This window comes from Microchirus variegatus (genome assembly GCF_963457635.1).
Source record: "Microchirus variegatus genome assembly, chromosome: 6".
In the NCBI taxonomy this organism is placed as follows: Eukaryota; Metazoa; Chordata; class Actinopteri; order Pleuronectiformes; family Soleidae; genus Microchirus; species Microchirus variegatus.
Window position 1 is genome coordinate 17,170,244 of NC_139807.1, and position 13,658 is coordinate 17,183,901.

The following is a 13,658-nucleotide window of genomic DNA, read 5'->3' on the forward strand; positions in this document are numbered from 1 at the left end:
ACTGTTGTCACTTGGGTGGAACGTATTTGTAAATTTCACGACTGAAAATGCGACTGACGATAGCACTTGTTAGGATTTTTTTTTTTAAGTATAAGACGTTTGCTGTAAAACAAAAAAACAAAAAAATGGTTCCTCGAGGTTTCCCTGTGCATTTGTAGTTCATCCACATGTCATAATCTAATCTAAATTTCTGGGGTTGCCTGTGACCCTGACTCTCAGATTAAGCTAACACTAGGCTACAAATCTACCCTTCGCTGTTGTACTTGACATTTTGTAAGAAAAATAAGCTTCTTTTTTTTTCACCCTCTTGCCGTTTCGATTGTCGTTGATTTTGAATTTCAGGACAGACACAGACAGTCACGCTCATGTTTACTGAATATGAAGCTCGATACTGCAGGCAGTTGGCTTGACTGAGAAAATCCAGACTTAATAGATCACCAGCTAACACATCACAGCCTGTTTGTACAATACCCTTTTTCTGTGTAACATGGTTTTGGCTGCATAAGTCCTAGAATAAATGATGGATTTTGATTACATTGTCTGGGCATTTAGGTTATGGCCCAAGCAAAAAAGGGATTATATTTTGGTGGCGATCCACTTCAGAGTGTTAGAGGCCTTGTGTTTTCTAAATGTTTTCTTCAGTTGAGAGTGTGATATTAGTCGTTTCACTTCAGTTAGAAAAAAAAAAAAAAAAAGTGTCTACACAACAATAGCATCTCAATCCTTCACTCTAGATACTATGAATGCTCAGAGGAACCTTACTATACTTTGTGTGACATGTGCCTTTTTAACTGTGGCTGGTATCACAACCTCGACCTGTGAGTCAGGGACGATGAGGCGGATGATGGTGAGCAGGTGGGCAAAGACGGCCATTTATTGTTTTGTTTTTGTTTTTTCCCTAAATGAAACGATTAATAACTTCACTCTGGGTCGTCACTGGCAAAGCTGAGCATATCCGAGCTTCCTCTAAACTCAAAGGCAGGGCGTTTGTGATCGTCGATGGTGACTTTTGCTCGTCGGGGGGGGGAAAGGGCTCTCTTTTCCCACCTGCTCCCTTTTAAACACTGAGTGTGTTGTATAATATATGATAAGCCTGTAGCTTACAGTTTGGCCTGGTTCAGTTCATCTGTGAAATGGATTCAGGAGTTTGCAGATTTGGGCTCTTCATTGGCTACTTCAGTACCAAACATATAGACCCCTCTTTTTTCCCTGTGTAACTTAATTCCCTTTTAATTTCCTGATAATTAACTTAAATAATGAAGTTGAGCCAGGTCTTTTTCTTTACCAGATATCAGTGGAGCGTCTTAGTCTTGAGTTGCATGAACGTCTTATATTATGGATTTTGGAGACTTTCAGTAGCTGAAAAAAAAAGGACAAATATCAGTTTAGATTATTAATCCCTGTTCCTTGTCTCTTTTCTCTTTGACCTAAGACTGGCTGTACACATGGAGCGCCCAGTGATGACTAACATCCGCAGTGAGTCAGTGACACGTGGGAAACTTTTTGCCTTTTAGGAGAAAAAACGTCTCCAGAAGCGGTTGAAACACAATTAACGAATCACAAAGCAGGTTCTTTCTCTTTTTCTTTTTTTTAAAGTATCATTTGTGTCAGTTCCTCTGTCACTTCTCTGTTAGGACGCCGTGTTTTCACACTGCAGTCATGTTGCATTTCTACCTACGAGTAAACATTCTGTGCAGTGTACGCAGCTCCAGTGAAGGTCACCTCTATATTGTCAATAGAATATCAACAGTATGGAGTTGCTTTGTATTGTTAAAAAAAAAAAACAGAAAAAAAAACATCCTGATGGGCAAAAAAGAAAGGAGGGTGGAATTATGTATATAATGATGTCACTATTTGTCTGAGAAAAGATTTGTACAGTTGTTTCAGATGTGCACTTATCCTGATATTTTCTCTCTCTCTCTCTTTTTTTTTTTTTTGCTGTTTAATATCAGTAAATTACTAGAGCTCTTGATAATAAACTTATTGATGTGTGGAAAAAAAATAAGGTTGAGTCACACACCGCTGTCATTAATTATGAAACGTGCGTAGTCAGTGCTGCAGAACTTTAAAGTGTTGTGATGATGGAGAGGTTTGACCTGTGAGGGATAATCCACCCTAAAACTCACACGGGGGAGTTACACATCAATTACACCCACTCAGAGGTGAATGAATGCTTGTTTTTATTTGTATGTTTTTGTAAAGTTCAGCCTGTGGCATCGTAACATGGTGATGATATTGTTATGATTTGTTATAGCCTGAGCTTTTATGTGAGAACAGCAGCTAAAATGGATTGTTTTTACTACAATTTCTGTGATGTCTCAGATGCTGAGAGTGATCTGCTTTTAAAGCTTTTCAGGGTTTTAAACCACATCTCACTATTTCTACAACCCCATGTCATCACGTGACTAATGTGAATAGTACGAGCTGCTGGAAATCAGCTATTAAAATAGTAATAGATGGAATATTTTGATATAATTGGACATTTTTGTGAAATTGACTGGATGTTGATGGAAGAACATCCAACTCCAACCCTTGCTTCTGGCCTTTATACTAAGCTCCTCCTCCTGGTCCCTCAGTATACACAGATATGAATGGTATATTTTAGTTGGGAGTTACTATCTAAACCCATATGGGATATTATCCTCCCTTTAGATGAATGGGACAAGTAAAATATGTCACTAATGTTTTAAGGTGGATTTTCCCTTCGTTCTTGTCTTGTACGACGTTGAGTTTACAGCCTCCATATACAGAGATTTCTTTTTTCTTAATCCAGCTGCTCTTTTTCAGTCACCATGGTGATGGATAATGAGACATTTTCTGTTGTGTGTGTGTGTGTGTGTGCGTGTTATTTCTTTGATTTTTTTTTTTGGACTGGTGTGAAACTTTCACAGGGTTAAAACAGGGGGAACGGTGCTGGCAGCGAGCCTCGTCTCCTTTGAACTGAATAAATGAGCCACATGCGAGTTTGACGCACTGGGGAAATGTTCCGGCCCTCGTGGCTGCAGAAGCTCCAGGGACCAACAGAACAGAGCTCCTGCTGTCACAGCGCCGCGGAGACAATGAATGTTTGCATCTGTGACTGTCGGTGTTGGTTTTCTACCGGGATTCAGTGTTACCATGTTAGACTCTTTTTAACTGCTGGAATTTTATATACGCTTTGGCTCTTAGGGGCATTACTAACAAACTGTCACACTAACTAGACCACAGTGTGTGCTGCGGTGGAACACGTAAATAAAATAGTTGAAGGAAAGTCTGCTATACGCTGACCAGCTGGGGTCATTGATGAACTGGTGCTCAGTATTTCTTCACTGGAGATTATAATGAAGGGTCTCCCACACCTGACAGCTTATATGACCTGGGATGCTTGAGTCAAAGAGAGTTTTATTCCCCTTTTTTTGAACGTTTCTTTCCTCTGTAATCTGCTCTCGGGTTTGTCTTTAAACTATTCTAATGTTCTGAGTGTATTTTTTACCCATCATTCAGTGTGGGCTTCAGAAGAGGATCTTAGCTGCATTTGATGTTAATAATAACAATGTCTGTCCTTTGTTTTCGACCCTGTGGGATGTTCACATTTCAGTGAGGTCAGTAATGAACAAAATCTTAAATCTGCAACTTTATTGTGTTTGACGAGTTCTCTACAGATTATACACAATGATTTCTTGGGATTCCACATTCCAGTTTAGAAACCTTCAATCCCAGTGACCATTCTTCATCCCTCTCTAAGCATTTAGTCACGTCAGGATGGCAGAACCCGTGTAGATAAACACAACTGTTCATTCTCTGGTGCATACTGTATAATGTCAACAGATAGTGAACCGATATATTATGGGTGGTTTCAACAGTAGAGAGTGGCTGAATAAAGAAAATAAAAAGCACTGCAGTACGAGCATTAAGATGTTTGTGTTGACTGAACGTGTCTATAGAGCAAAACACTGTATTTTGTATGCAAGCGGTTTCAATAAATAAAATCTTGTATCAGCCCCAACTGATCTCTGAATAATCTTTGTTTCTGAATGTCTATGTTGATGTTTGGGGTCACCTGTACAATTTTTTTCCTGTTTTCCATTAAAACTCACACTTTTATTCATCAAAAGAGTTGCAAAATGAATAGAAAATATCGTCAAAGTAATGAAAAAAAAAAGTAATTTTAAATTCAAAATAATAATTTTGCAAAACTGTTTTCAGCTGTGCTAGCATCATTGCACAAGGGTTTTCAAGGATTTTCTAATCATCCAATAGTCTTCTAACGCGATCAGCAAACCCAATGTACCATTAGAACACTGTAAACGGGCCTCTATACACCTATGTATATATTCCATTAAAAACCAGACGTTTGCAGCAAGAATAGTCGTTTACCACATTAACAATGTATAGAGTGTATTTCTGATTCATTTAATGAAATAATTATTGAAAAAAATGAATGTGAATGTGACAAATGTGTATGTTTGATCATTATGACCTGTTTTTGGGGGACTGTCACAGAAAAGAGGGTTGGCAGTGATCTGGGGGCAATGCAGGGGTTTGCTCAAGTTCACATTGGACAATGGATGGACATGCAGTAGTAGTTCTGCTCAACACGTCACACTTGGTTTAATTTCTTGGACTGTCTTTTTTATTTTCTATAATGTGTGTTTATATGTATATATATTTATTGTTATTATTATTTAATTAATTTTCCATCCATCCATCCATCCATTATCTACCGCTTCATCCTCCACCAGAGGGTCGCGCGAGGGGGATGCTGTGCCTATCTCAGCAGACATTGGGCGATAGGCGGGGTACACCCTGGACAGTTCGCCAGTCCATCGCAGGGCCATATAAAACAACCATTCACTCTCACTCTCGCACCTGTGGTCAATTTAGAGTGACCAATTCACCTAATCCCCATATCACATGTTTTTGGACTGTGGGAGGAAGCCGGAGAACCCGGAGAAAACCCACACACACACGGGGAGAACATGCAAACACCTTGCAGAAAGGCCCTTGTTCCAAAGTTATTCCAAACGGGGCTCGAACCCAGGAACCCAGGTCTCCTTGCTGCAAACGCAAGAGTGCTAACCACTACACCAACCGTGGGTAATTAATTTTTATTTTATGTATTTATTTTCTTTTTTCCTTATAGTCCTATTTTATGTTGTAAGAATTAAAAATCAATAAAGTTTGAGTCATAAAAAAGAAAAAAGGTTGAACTAAAAGCTTTCGTTTAAATGTTTTATTATTGGTTCATTGAGCATTTTTGGTCTACACATATATATACATATATAATATTTAATATGTGATACATTTAATCAGATGAAAATGTGTTTTTTTTAACACTGTACTGCATTGTATTTGCTGACGCACAGGTGGCCTTTGTTGTAGCACCTGAGGAGGGATCTGTACTCTCTGTGGTCACTTCAGTGGCTCGTTTCTCTACCGTTCAATACAGATTTGTGTGATTAAGAACTGTGGCCATCAGTTTGTTTGGTCCATTAAACGACCACACGAGGATCCTGGAGAGAGAGATTACTGCTGCCTGGAGCCAACACTACAATAATGACATTCACTACAATATGAGTATGATTTAGATATTTAGATACCCAGCAGATATTTACTGACTACTTATAATGGGTAAGGCCATTGTTAGCTGTCAAGTGCTTCTCGGAAACTTTCCTGTGAAATCCTGCTCTGTGTTCAACTGCCAAGCGTTTTCTTCTGGATTCACAACTTGGTTAACTGTGGCCAGTGGTCAGCAACCACACTCCCAGAGATAGATTCCCGGAACACACGAGGCATTTTTGGTGCACAGAGTTCTTCACTCGCTGCCAGATTCTGAGTCTTCTGTCTCGGCAGAAATCCATATTTATCAGAACAGAGTACAGAGCAGACGCTTGAGGACTTCCAAGTCGTTTTAATTGACCTTGGATCAGCGCTACAGTTAAACTCTTCATTCTTGAAGTTTGGCCGTCACTGTGTTTTTCTTTAACTCACCAAACTTCCACAGTGCACAGACAAAGGTTAGTCTACAGAGTGGGAATAAAAAAAAAAGGCATCATTCTCCTATTAGAAGCCAGGAAACCTGATTGTCCATCACAGGGCCAACATATAGAGACATACAACCATTCACTCTCACATTGTTATTCTAATGTAATAAAAAAAAAGAGTTGTATAGTCTTGGTATAAGTGGTTCTCTGATTATTATTATTTACCTGTGTGACCTTTCTGCTCTGACTTCTAACAGGTCAATTCCATAGTGCAATGTGCCTGTATACCCACATGGGGGAGCTGTGGCACTGTCGTCGTCATTCATTAGAGAGTGACTTGGATGAAAATCATGGGGCACATGTTGAAAATTCATGACATGCTGCTTCTCAACTTCTGCAAGAGACACCACGGCGAGTACAATGAGCTCAAATCTGAGCTCCTTCCTGACTGTTTTTTTTTTTTTTTTTTTTATCACTTTGTCTTTCTATTCCGCTCCGTGTCTGCGCGTGAAACTCTCACTCTCTCTCTGTCGTTGTTTAAATATAAATCCCTGGCACAGATGTGCCTCTAACAACCCTGCAAAAGACACAAAGAGGCCAAAACTAAACCTCTAAATAAACAGCTTATGTAAAGACACTGGTGATGATGAGTGTCCCTCTGCGTATTTGTCCGTGGAAATATCTTCCTGATCATCTTATTGTCCATCGAGTAGTCCTACAATTTATGAATTCTATTACATCTTTTTTATCCTTCTCTTCTCTCTGCCCCCTCCACCCCTCTCTCTCTCTCTCTCTCTCTCTCTCTCTCTCCCTCTCTCCAATCATTCTTTGTCTCTCAGTGTCTGACCTAGTTTTGGACAGGCGTTCTAACACACACACACTCACACAAATAAAACAGTGTTCCTGCAGGTGCTTTAAATCCTTGAAAATGGGTTGAATTTCAATCTGGAAACGTCTGGAATTCTAATTTATTAAGTTGAAATCAAGGTCATGAAACAGCACTTTCAGACAATGTGGCTTACGGCTGGCAGTCTCCTTTCTCCTCTCTATTAGAGGCTGCTGTTTGTACTTGCTCAATGTGATGCAGAGTAGTGCTGGCATGTTGCCCTGGACCAGACCAAAATACTCACACACACACACATGCACACACAGAGCCAGCAGTGTCTCTTCATATATTTTTGTGTTCCCTCCCCGACACGTTTGGACATTCTGGCGTTTCTCTCGTCTCACATGTAGGAGGACGACTCAGGCGAGGACAGTGATGTCATAAAGGAACGACAGCTCCAGCTATCACACACATGCTGAGTGAGAAGTTCCAACCATCTGGTCAATCATTATTCATAGTCAGGCATAAACAGTAAAACGTGCCGCCGGGCATGTGTTGCAGCAAGTGCACGACAGAAGATGGTGGTGCTGCTGATTTCAACGCTCTGTGCACTGGAGGAGCTGAAATGTTGGGATGGAGATAAGTGCAGGTTGATAAATAAAGCTTGGGATAAGTCAAGCCACCACATAATATGCTGATACTCGTGTCTAATTAGCTGTTTTCAGCGTATTTAACCCTTTAACATCTAAGCCTCAAAATGCCTGTCTAGACTTTTCTGCTTATTTTATCATTAAAAGGGTCAGAAAATGCCATTTGAGTAAGTGTTTTTGCATATTTTTCCAGACTATTTAGAACTTTCAATATCTGGCAAGTACAAATACTTAAGTACAAAATTCACATTTCCAAATTCCATTTCTCTTCCTAACTATATTTTTTACCCATTGCTACACTCTTAGAAATAAAAGTGCTAAGTAGAACCATATAAGGTTCTTTGGCTTTGCTTCCAGGTAGAACCTTTTATAAAGGTTCCACCTGGAACCCTTGTGGCCTTTAGTGTTACCAAGAACCCTTTTAAAACCCTTTATTCAGGATTTAAAGGGTTCTCTGGATCAAAATAGTTCTTACTGGAACCATTAGTTACCAAAAACCCTTTCTTCAGGAAAGGGTTTTTCAGAAGCAAATGGTTCCAGGTAGAACCTCAGCCCTTGGAGAAGGACCCTTTTAGAACCCTTATTTCTAAGAGTGCACCAAATAAAATCAGAAGAGTTGTTATTATGGTCTGTATTTATATAGAGCTTCTCTAGTCTCTATGAGCTGCTTTACAACTGTAGTTTTGACACAACATGGGGTTAAATGTCTTGCTCAAGGACACATGAAGACTAGCAGAGCCACAAGTTGAACCCACAACCTTCCAGTTGAACGACAACTCACCCTACCACTGAGCAACCATGGCTCAATCCTAAAACTTTTACTTTTACTTCAAAAGTACATTTTACTTGTGATACTTAAATGTCATATACTTTAAGACTTTTACTAAACTAATATTATAAAAAGTGACTTCAACTTCTACCAAAGTCATTTTCTGGTAACATACTTGTACTTTTACACTTTTAGGTACTTTATACTGGACTGGTTATTTAAAATGTACTGCATTACACAAGTGTAAAATGGTTTAAAAACAAAAATATATTTATTTTTCCGTTAAGTTTGATGTTGTGCTATTTGATGTCGACCTTTGGATCACCTTTTTTAAATAAATCATTTTGAAATGAATTAAGGAATAATGCATACAAATCCAACTGCACCACATTTTTCATCGGCCATGGTAACTCTGGACACAAATGGACACAAAGATAACCTGGACTGAGACCCGGACTGGACTTTTTTTTTGTAACATTTGTCCATACTAGCTTGCTACTTTACTGCCGTTCTGTATTATCTTATTTCACTGAAGCTGCATAAGGCAACGTTGCACTTGTGGCACTAAATTACTGTGGTAAATGAGTTGTGTACAAATTTAGGAGTCGTACAGTAAAAACATCAATAAACTTCACACACTGACAGGACCAGTGGTTTCCTCATATAAAGTAGGCACACACACACACACACACACACACACACACACACACACACACACACACACACACACACACACACACACACAAAAAGTCATGTAATGAGTTCTCACTCTGTGCTGTGGGGGAGGCTGAAGTTAGGAGGATATACAGAGGAGCAGTTGTTTGCATCCAGTCTTATATTTAGGCCGAGTTAAGAAAAGAATATTGAGTGACAGAGGAAAACTGTTTAAACATAGTCAAGTCTGGAGAAACTGGTGAAAATGTGTCAGCCATGTCATGAGCACTGATGCACACCCAAACAGCCTACGTGGTCTTTTTATCTTTGGAATGAAAAATCCAACATCTGTATATTCTGAAAAAAAAAAAAACAAGCTCACACTTGGACTTGTCTGACAGGTTTTTTTTCTTGACGCAGTGACCAATGTGGTTATGTCCATCACAACATGATGCTTTCTCTTAGGGCCATGGTATACTTCTGTGCACATGTCCCAGACCCTGGAAAACTCACATGTCGGGGTCCTGTAGTATGACGCATTCCGACCAAAGAAGAAGAGTACGATGCTACAGTTCCCTCGGACACGTCTGGTTCAAGTGGCTTACCAGCTGAAAGGCCCATCGGACAGGGGAGTCGGGGTGTCAGCCGGTTCGAGGGTCGCCAGGTCGAGGCTCGGATGACTATCCCTGGTGATACTTCTTCTGTTGTCTAAATGTTTTTTTTCTGCTTGATGGGGGCGGGGCTGTTGACTTCCGCGCTCATTAGGACGTCACAATGCGCAAAATTCCTGGAATTGTTGTTTCGCAGAGCTCCACTTTGTCCGTAAAACACGTAGCAGTGCTGGCGAGGGCAACGGTATCCCAAAACCGGAAGTCTGCGAAGTCCGCAAAAAAAGTTATATTCTTGGCTCCACAGTGCAGCACAGAGTTCTACACAAACTTCCAGCCTCAGAGGATTTATCTGTCCAGTGGATTCATGTTATATATGACGGCAATGTGCCTGCTAGAGCCTGCAAATGATCACTTTTCCAAATGCTAACTGCTGTTAGCTCCCAGTAGCCTCTGTGGCTGATGTCATTTCCTGTCCCTGAAGATTCGTTTCACTTTTTTTTTAAGGTGAACCTTTAATGATGACGCAATTTGCATGATGCACGTTGGGTCCGCGCACTGTGTCTTTACATTACCACCTTGACTTTTATGCATCAGACTTTCCCTGAATTGTTTCTCTATATTATGTCATGTAGATGCTAACTGTCTTTAACATTGTCTTTGAACTGACTGACAATTCTCTCATGAAGTTTGGCACAAAGTGGTGAGACACCACACCCAACTTTATTGATATTGTTAACCTCATCAATAACTAGTTGACCAGCTCACTGTATAACCTTCCATAACAGCATTACTTATTAGTCTTGGTTTCAGTCATTCAAACAAATAACATTTTCACTTTAATTGCATTTTTAAAAAGATGTATCCATTCAGACCCAGTACATTTGGCAGGTTTGACCCAGTGTAGACACTCTCTCTGCCTCTGGCTGTTGATGATTTATGAATTTTATGAAATAATTTATTTGTTTCTACACAGTATGTGATTTCACCAGAGCCACAGGTATCAGAACATGTTGTTTTGAAGAGGATTGTACAGTAAGATTTGCTCCACATTGTTGTATGTAACAAAAAATATAAAAAATTATTAAATTAAAAAAATACATGTTGACACACATTCTTAGGGATCTTGTCTAATGACATCAGTGTCGACTAAAAACCTGGTTGCAGCCCTCTGTGGCGCACCATGTGTTCATGTACCGCCTGAGTCTCAACAAAGAATTCTCATGACTCAGAAAGCTGCTGCATGAAAGTGCACTTCACTTGAATTGGAAAATCGTGTTTATTTTATGTTTCATACAATATCAGTCGAGGAAGTAAACACCTTTTATGGATTGTGACACTGTCGAGTTTGTGCATTTATAAGAAAACACAATACATCACATGCTGTATTTGTGTGTGTGTGTGTGTGTGTGTGTGTGTTCCCTGCAAGACGCCTGTAACACCAAACACAACTACACATGCACCTTTGAAATCCTTTTCTAGCTGTTGCCAAGTCACTTTTTCTCATTACAGGTTTATTTCTCGAATCACCAGTAAGTGCATTTCTTGAAACAATTGGTACAAACAGCATCACACAGTGATTTTACCTGCATCATTGTCTAAAATTCTCAGTTCATCACTCAAAAGTAAATAATTACTTGGATGTACATGTCAATGTCATGAGAATGACAAGTCACTGCGTCCAAAAATGATAGTCAAAACAGTTTGTAGGCAAATAGGCATCATTTGTCTGTATGATATACTGTGCTTGTATATCACTTACTCACTGCTGTATGTGGGGCACTGATGACAAGAGATTGGACATAAGACACATTTATATTTTACTGTACTTTGATTGTTGTTCTGTCAACAATGATCTATTACAGCGGTTCTCAGGCTTTTTATACCATAAGTACCACCTGAGAAAATATTGAGCTCTTAAAGTAACACAATCATCACCAACGTTTAAAATACAGTGGTGTAAATAGACTACAGACAGATAGTGTCATAGTTTACTTTAGTAACGTCGAGTATTATATAGTTTAGTATAGTGTCGTATAGTATTGTATAGTATAGTTTAGTATATTGTCATATAGTATAAATTAGTATAGTGTTGTATAGTATACTATAGTTTAGTATTGTATAGTATAGCTTAATATAATATTGTAAAGTATAGTTTAGTATTTATCACATAGTATAATTTAGTATAGTGTTGTAAAGTTTAGTATAGTGTTATATAGTTAGTTATAGTGTTGTATAGTATAGTTTAGTATAGTATCGTATAGTTTAGTATAGTGTCATATAGTATAGTTTAGTGTTGTATAGTTTAGTATACAGTAGTTTAATATTGCATAGTATAGTATCGTCGAGTATAGTATAGTTTAGTATAGTGTCGTATATTACAGTTTAGTATATTGTTGTATAGTATAGTTTAGTATAGTGTTGTATAGTATAGTTTAGTAAAGTGTCGTATAGTATAGTTTAGTATAGTTTGGCATAGAATAGTTTAGTATAGTGTCGTATAGTATAGTTTAGTATAGTGTTGAATATTATAGTTTAGTATATTGTCAAAAAGTATAGTTTAGTATAGTGTTGAATATTATAGTTTAGTACATTGTCATATAGTATAGTTTAGCATAGTGTTGTATAGTATAGTATAGTGTCATATAGTTTAGTTTAGTATAGTGTTGTATAGTATAGTTTATTATAGTGTTGTATAGTATAGTTTAGTATAGTGTCGTATAGTTTAGTATAGTATACAGTAGTTTAGTATAGTATAGTATAGTTTAGTATAGTGTTGTATAGTATAGTATAGTATAGTTTAGTGTAGTGTTGTATAGTATAATGTTGTATAGTATAGTATAGTTTAATATAGTGTTGTATAGTATAGTTTAGTATAGTGTCATATAGTAGAGTTTAGTATAGTGTTGTATAATATAGTATAGTGTCATATAGTATAGTTTAGTGTCATATAGTTTAGTATAGTATACAGTTGTTTAGTTTGTATAGTATAGTGTCGTATAGTATAGTTTAGTATATTTTGTATCGCATATTTTAGTATAGTGTCTTATAGTATAGTATAGTTTAGTATTGTATAATATAGTTTAGTATAGTGTTGTTTAGTATAGTATAGTTTGGTATCGTCGAGTATAGTATAGTTTTGTATAGTATTGTTGAGTATAGTTTGGTATAGTGTTGTATAGTATAGTATAGTTTAGTACCGTCGAGTATAGTATAGTTTTGTATAGTATAGTTTAGTATAGTGTTGTAGAGTATAGTATAGTTTAGTATCGTCGAGTATAGTATAGTTTTGTATAGTATAGTTTGGTATAGTGTTGTATAGTATAATATAGTTTAGTATCGTTGAGTATAGTATAGTTTAGTATAGTGTTGTATAGTATAGTATAGTTTAGTATTGTATAATATAGTTTAGTATAGTGTTGTATAGTATAGTGTTGTATAGTATAGTATAGTTTAGTATTATATAATATAGTTTAGTATAGTGTTGTATAGTATAGTATAGTTTAGTATTGTATAATATAGTTTAGCATAGTGTTGTATAGTATAGTTTAGTATAGTGTTGTATAGTATAGTATAGTTTAGTATTATATAATATAGTTTAGTATAGTGTCGTATAGTATAGTATAGTTTAGTATTATATAATATAGTTTAGTATAGTGTTGTATAGTATAGTATAGTTTAGTATTGTATAATATAGTTTAGTATAGTGTTGTATAGTATAGTTTAGTATAGTGTTGTATAGTATAGTATAGTTTAGTATTGTATAATATAGTTTAGTATAGTGTTGTATAGTATAGTGTTGTATAGTATAGTATAGTTTAGTATTATATAATATAGTTTAGTATAGTGTTGTATAGTATAGTATAGTTTAGTATTGTATAATATAGTTTAGTATAGTGTTGTATAGTATAGTTTAGTATAGTGTTGTATAGTATTGTATAGTATAGTTTAGTATAGTGTTGTATAGTATTGTATAGTATAGTTTAGTATAGCCTCGTATAGTATGGTTTAGTATCGTCGAGTATAGTTTGGTATATTGTCATATCCATCTCCAGCTGTCCTTATGAAGCCAATCAGGCTAATCAGGCTCTCCCTCAGAAATTGCAGAAATTGAGGGAGAGAACACAAAACAGAGCAGCACCTCCTTCTGACCGGGAGGTTCCACTGCAGGTTATACACAGAAATACA